This window comes from Tasmannia lanceolata, unplaced genomic scaffold (assembly GCF_043159265.1).
Source record: "Tasmannia lanceolata isolate RefF3 unplaced genomic scaffold, GAP_Taslan_0.1 ptg000011l, whole genome shotgun sequence".
Taxonomy (NCBI): Eukaryota; Viridiplantae; Streptophyta; class Magnoliopsida; order Canellales; family Winteraceae; genus Tasmannia; species Tasmannia lanceolata.
Window position 1 is genome coordinate 15,568,368 of NW_027518688.1, and position 8,188 is coordinate 15,576,555.

Sequence of the window (8,188 nt, forward strand, 5' to 3'; positions counted from 1 at the left end):
AAGGTAGGCTCTACATGAGGCTTGTCTCCAAAGGAGAATTGCCTATCGAGACAGAGTGTGTCTCCTAGTGAGGGCTCTAGATGACTTTTTCATTGCTCTTGCAATGAAGAAAGGCTACTAACACTCCAAAGATATAAACTTTATAACATGACCAAAGTGACCTCCCTAAAGGTGGGCTCTACATGAGGCTTGTCTCCAAAGAGAATTGCCTATCGAGACAGAGTGTGTCTCCTAGTGAGGGCTCTCGATGACTTTTTTATTGCTCTTGCAATGAAGAAAGGCTACTAACACTCCAAAGATATATAAAAGACTGGGTAAGTCTAAAAATAAAATAGGGGAGTGCTACTAGGACTAAGCAAGTCCCCTAATGAAGGGCTTGGGTTAACACCTTCATCGCCCTTGTCTTGCAATGACAAGGGAATCTAATGTCTAAAGGGAATATCTGAAAGACTTGAAAAGGCTCCTAAAATGCAGAAAGAGAATGGGACATAGGACTTAAGCAAGTCTCCCCTAATGATTGGCTTGGGTTAACACCTTCATCGCCCTTGCAATGAATAAGTAACAAAACCTTATATGTCCAAAACACTTAATCAAGGGATAATATTATGAAACTTGAAATAAACCAGCAACGCTATGACTTGAAACATTTTGGGCAAAACCCAACCAAATCAATGTACCACTCAACCATATAACCTTGAGGTCACAATGTCGTAACATCTTTACACCAAAGAACTCTATAATAAATGGAATGAAGGGTAATTACAGGCAAATAAATATCACTCATATAGTTAGAAACAAAAGTCAAAGACTATATATATGACTATCCAATTGTTACTAATTAACACACCAATACAATGAATTTGAATTTATCATAATGAAAACAAGATATAAAATCTTCCAATTCAGCACACTAAAAATGAATGTTGATAGTTTTCAGAAATGAAATGAGTAACTACCCAGCCAAAAGGAGACCATCCACTGCTGAAATTAGTACACACCATTTGTGGTATATATATATGAAATAATTTCAGGTTATGCGCTAAGTAATTAATTTCGGGTTTTGAACTAGCTAATTTCAGATTCTGTGCCAAGTAATTTCAGGTTCTGAACTAGCCAATTTCTGATTCTGTCTCAACTAATTTTCAGGTTATAGGCTAGCAGATTTCAGGTTATATACTAGGTGGTTTCAGGTTATACTACCTGATTTCAGGTTATGCTACCTGATTTCAGGTTGTGTACTAGCTGGTTTCAGGTTATGCTACCTGATTGCAAGTTGTGTGACAACTAGTTCAGGTTAGGTGCTAGCTAGTTTCAAGTTAGGTAACAGGTTAAGTGTTAGCTGATCTGAATAATATGCTAAACTTGAAGGCTACACCAAACACAATTAAACAACAGTTCAGTCATTCAAAACACAGGGGACAAAGTTTAAGCAATTCAACTCTTATCATCCATCACATTACAGTAATATCTAAACCAATTCAAGCTGAAAACATGTAACCACAAAGCATGGTTGAGCTAATATTATTTTTCCACAATGACACTAGATCAGTTCAGTGCTATTATTCAAACATGGCTGCAAGGCCTTTTGAATGATCAGCCCTGTATGAATAGTCACATTTAAAAATGCCCAGTAAAGTGTGCAACCTGAACCTACTGTCATGAATTGGGTATAAATACAAAATCAGGTCCTCTACATGGCTTTCCTATAAAGAGGTTTTTAGGAAAAGCAATTCCCTAAGAATACAATAAGTCTATGCCACAATCACACACCAGAATCACATAGGTCTATTGATTTATATACATATATGTATATAAATGAAACTTTAGACGTGTTCAGTGTCCATGTGTCTTAATTATTTATACAGAAATCCAAATTAAAACTGATTTGTTATCACCTGTGAACAATTGTACAAGGGTAAGCCAAGATAGTTTGTACAGAAATCTATGATTATGGTTACACCCATATTTTCTCAAACATCCAACCATACCTTTCTATACAACAATTAAGTAAAAGAAGATCGCAGTAACCTTCAATTCACTTTTCTATCATCAAAATAATTATCCACAACTACAAAAGTTCCCAACCAAATCCAGAATACCAATACCCCGGAAAACACCATCAATTAATATAATTATTTAAACACAATTACACTGACATTATCTATCTTCAAGAAACAGAGATAAGATAGAATCCTAACAAATATGACTGTTCCATTCAACGAACAAACTGATTACACATAGCTATCAAAACTTGATGATATTTTATACTAGTTCTTAAAGCCGCGCAATGAAACCAACATACACAAACAACAAAACTACTCTTCTGGGTTATAGGTACAAAACATGTATATACATTTTATGATGTTTAATTTCATATTATGATGAACTGTATTAAGTCAAACATACAAAACAAAAGATTTTGTACCTTTACCAAGACATCAAAACCATGAGAACACAAAGGCATTATTACTACCCTAATGTTTCTAAGAGATTACATTTCCAAAATCACACACACATACACACCCACACATATACACACCATACACACACCTACATACACACACACAAATACACACATACACATACATGTATACAAACGTATCCTCACACTCTCACTCACATACAAACACATACACTCTCATAGATACTCACATACATTCACACACACAGCCACATGCACACACACTTACACTCATATACATTCACACACATAACTACACACTCACCCATACATATACATACACACCATGCTACTGCCCTGTTTGGGCACAAACAAAACACTATGTTGCTGCCCTGTTTTGGACAGAAAAAAATACACATATAAAACACCATTGCCACTCTGTTTTTGGTCACAGGAATACACACAATGATAGAGACGTAGCTGAACTGAGATTGAATATACACATTGATAATGAAGACACAACTGAACTGAAAATCGAGCATATGCCTGATATTATAGACACAGCTGAACTGAAAATCAAGCATACACATGGTAATGTAGACTTCCATTTGCCCCTAATTCCTTAAGGAAAATGAAACCAGTAGCTAATGACTGCACTATCCATTTGTTTCAGCACAATACAACACTGAATAACCGGACAAGTTTACAACCTAATAAAAACGCAAATCTGCTCCCTTTCTTTTGTTCATAACACTACCAAAATACGATTTCAAAACATTTACAGGTTAACTGAATTGAAAAAACAAATGAAACTGCACAATGTAACAACAGCAATGTTTTGGCATATACATTAACCTGTACCAACTTTCTTTCCAACAAAATTTTTGCACTAAAAAGGAAATCACTATCTTTTCTATTTATATCTAAAAAAACTAATTCTTTCTTCACTCTTGTTTTTAAAAAAAACTTTTCAAGCTTGTGAACAACCGGATCTCCTATTTTCTAAACAAAATTGATAAAGTAGCACAAAATTTCAAAGATGATGTAGTCAGTATCCTTAGAGAGCACACAACAATCATATAACCAAACAGGTTTAATCATTTTCTGAAAAAGCAAATGAAGAGATGCAAAATTTCAAAGATCATACGATGCGCCTCCACAAAAACTCATAGCAGACCTATGAACAAGCATGTTTTATAGCCTTCTAAAAACAAATGATGATGAAATACAAAAGCTTCGGAAATTATGTGATGTACATCCACGAAAATTCACAGCAGACCTATGGACAAGCAGGTTTTGCAACCTTCTAAAAAAAACGACATTAAAAATGCAAAGATTTCCAAAATCATATGATGTTCATTTACAAAGAAACACAACAGGTCTATAAACAAGCAGATCTGAGATTTTCTTCACTCATAATTCATAATATATTCAAATCAATCATATGTATATTCAAAACATTGCATCAATCTAACAATATGATTAATCTATCAGATATCAAATTCAAAACAGGGCATGATCCTACAGATTACTTTTTTTAGGTTCCTTTTAAAACAAGAAACTCAATACTAACCGAATTGAAGGTCCGAGCTGCCGATTAAAAGAAATTACCAAAAAATTCCAAAAAGCTTTCAATCTTCACATTCCAGAAAACTTCAAAGCCAAAATTAAACCTAACTCTATGATTTTGAACAAGACACAAGTCTAGAGTTTAAAGGTGTAAGCTTAGAGTTTAAGGCTGAGAAGAAGGCTTCGATCTAGAGATCACCACAACTAATACTAAGAAGAAGCGGAAGATGACATGAATTAGGCAACAAAGAAGCTTGGCCAGAATTCTAGCCGGAGAAGAAAGGGTTTCAACTAGGGTTTTCAGATTTCTCTCTCACTCTCGTTCGTGGGGATTTGGGGAAACAAAAGAAGGCCCTGATTTTTTGTCTTAGCTTGTAAGAGAATCTCAAGCTTCTATTTATAGGCGTAAGGCATAATTTTATCCCCCATAATGTTATTAGACACCCTCTCTTGTTGTATTTCCACTTTGTTTTAGTAAGAAAAAGTGGTCTTTTGAAAAATTTTAATGAAAACATAAAGGATAAATTCATGCCCCCTTAAGGTACCCAAGGACAACCCTCTGCTGCAATATACACCAACTAGATTACCCTTAAACCAGATAAATCACCCCCCTTCTGCTACACTATATATACACTATCTCACAAACTACACTCGTTTGCTAGGCAAACCTCAACGGATTTAAACGAAATTTTAAAGGGACCTACTTGGGATCCTAAACTACCCTAAGGTACAATTTGGGACTCTAATTCACCTATTTATAAGATTTTCAATCAAACATAGTTATTAGGGTTCAGTAAAAATGGGGTGTCTACAGATGCCCCTCTTTGGCAGAGCGTGCTTATCGCGTGAATGGCAAAGCTGACAAGACAACACATTTTGGCCGATTAGATATCAAAATAATGCAAATTTTAGTTTTTGGTTTTGAAATGATACTCACAAGGGTAAAATAGTAAAAAGGCCAAAACAAAACAAATTTTTGATTTTTTTTACTCTAAAAACGGTATTTACAAAGGTAAAATAGCAAAATGACTTCAGCAAGACCTAAACTATACAAACATTGGTGAGATACCCTCTCTCTGACTCTTAATTCCACAAAGTATATCATATTTGGTGAAACTACTTTTCACCTCAAGCATTCAAAACAATAGGGAAACTACTTTCAGACAAACATTCAAAATCAAGAGAAACTACTTTTCACACAAACATTCAAAATCATAAGGAAACTACTTTTCACACAAACATTCAAAACCAAAAGGAAACTACTTTTCACACAAACACTATAACCACAAGAAACTACTTTTCCAAAATCTTCTTATCCATGATAAACTACTTTTCTCCCATCCTTTATATGCCTACGAAACTACTTTTCTCTCTTCATTCCATGAAAAACTACTATTCTCCAATCCTTTAAATGCTTGAGAAACTATTTTACTCCATTTTCTTCTCTGAGAAACTACTTCTCTCCAAAATCTCTATTCATGGGAAACTACTTTTCTCTAAAATTTCTATTCATGAGAAACTACTTTTCTTCAAAACTCTATCTTTGAGAAACTAATTTTCTCTAAAAACTCTATCTCTGAGAAACTACTTTTCTCCAACAACTCAATCTCTGAGAAACTACTTTTCTCCAAAAACTCAATATATGAGAAACTACTTTTTTCCAAAAACTCCATCTCTGAGAAACTACTTTTCTCCAAAAACTCGATCTCTGATAAACTACTTTTCTCCAAAAACTCTATATCTGAGAAACTACTTTTCTCCAAAAACACTATCTCTAAGAGGACACTACCTTTCGCCCAATCTTCCAATTCAAGGGGAAACTACACAAGGAAACTACTTTTCGCCCAATCTTCCAAATCACAGGGAAACTACTTTTCGCCCAATCTTCCAAATCATGAGAAACTACTTTTCGCCCAATCTTCCGATCAAAGGGGAAGCTACTTTTCGCCAAATCTTCCAATTCAAGGGGAAACTACTTTTCGCCCAATCTTCCATTCACGGGGAAACTACTTTTCACCCAATCTTCCAAATCATGGGGAAACTACTTTTCGGCCACTCTTCAAATCCACGGGGAAACTACTTTTCACCCAATCCTCGAAACTTCGAGGAAACTACTTTTCACCCAATCCTCGACACTTCGGGGAAACTACTTTTCGCCCAATCTTCAACTGCACGAGAAACTACTTTTCTCGATTCTTCACTCCATGAGAAACTACTTTTTCTCCAAAATCTTCATACCATTGACAAACTACTTTCCTCTCTTCTTTAACCTTGAGAAACTACTTTTCTCTCACCTCTTCATATCACAACGAAACTACTTTTCACCAAATGACAATTAGACAAACCACTTTTTGGCACTTCACCGACTAGCCATCAAATTTTTTTTTTTTTAAATGCCCCTTGTTCGGGTTTTAATGAAGAAAAAGTTTTTTTTAGGCCCAAAGGCCTTGCAAACATGATTGATGAGTTTATCGATCTTTATCGATTTCACTGGTGGAATAGCTATCTCCTACCGAGAATATATGGGAGTGCATGATCTTTGCTGAAGACTAAACGCAAGTAAATTGATATGATTTTCAAGTATTGACTCTTTTAAACAAGGGAAAAGCATTTTGTTGAAGGTTGAAAACTGTAGGAGTAAATTCTAGACTCCGTTGGAGACTGTATTTTTCTGAAACTTTGACTCTTTCAAAGAGTGAATTCAATTGAGGAATTTGGAAGTTTAGCTCATAAAAATATACTCAAGCTTCTCTGGTTTCTATCTGCCGAGAATATCTATCTCAATTATCTTGTGTTTGATATCTTTTATGACGCAAGTCATAAAAGATGCCCCTAGTATGATGTACTTTCATGACAGGATTCATAGGAGAGCAAAACCAGGGTAGGTAGAAAAGTTTAAGCTTGCATGGGTTATTTCTTTGGTATATGGGTAAAAAGATATCCACAATGGCTGAGTCTGCAATTTTTCTTTCACTTCACTGCTCACTACTTGAGGCTTTGATGTCTCTGGCAAGTTTGAACAAAATGTGTCTTGCCTCTTCCTTGATTCCTAAACCAGGATCTACTTTGAATTTTCTTCGCATTTCGAAAGGTGTACTTCCGCTTTTCCAGTGCCAGGCACTTTGGACTTTGAGAGAAAAACAGATATAAACGAGGAACAGACTTCCAAGGACTCGATCAAAGAAGACTCAGATTATTCAAAGGACTTGACTCATTTTTTATTCACCCTTAGATCAAATGCATTATTTTTTATGATTAGGCTAGCCACTCTTGGAGTACTCTCGAAAACCATGTCAAGATGCTCTAATTTTCTCCATCAGGACTTCCGTCATGGTTATTACCCCCCTTGGATTGCTCAGTTTCTGCCCCTAATTTAAAAGGGTATCAAAGCAAGTATTGCCGACACTACTCGGATTCCAGGATCCTGTCCTGTTTTGAAATTGCTTCTCCATTTCTTTGATTTATTTCTTCGCAAGAAGTCACAACTATTGTTCTTCCAAGCTTTCGGTCTAAAAGACCACTTGTCTAAGCTTTTGATTGCATTACTTGCACTCAAACTTTGGAGTTCTTCGTAACTGAGGAACTCATTCTACATCTCATCAACTCTCTTCATGAGAAGTCCTTGCCCCTAACTAGATTGTCTCTTCAAGTTTTCAATCCAGCAAATCACTAACCTTACTTTGCATAAGCCAATCCCTTTAGTTGTTGACTTAGCAAGTACGTGACTGTCACTTTGGTCTAGGTCACCCTTTCGGGTTTTCAACCAAGTGGGTCTTCAAACTCTCATTTTTTTCTTTTCTTTCTGTTTTTGCTTCATACGCCTTGAACCTTTGCTTGTTTCACCAGACGGACTTTCTAGGTAGGCTTGGGTTCAAAATGGTAGGATATCTTTGGTTCAAACGATTTGAACCGAATTTGGTCTTGCCAGACTGCCCCCTGACTCACCCTCCGTGGACGAACCTTGCGGAGGAACCCTTAGGTTTTCGGGGCATTGGATTCTCACCAATGTTTGCGTTACTCAAGCCGACATTCTCGCTTCCGCTTCGTCCACACCTGCTCGCGATAGATATGTAAAAAGCAGGTCCGATTACCCCTATTTCTAATCCTAAATGGAATGTAACGACGTAGGGATCCATATGTAAACATAGTATCTATTTACATACGCTCGAATGACCCCTTCTCATAATATGAAAGAGTATACAATAATGATGTATTTGG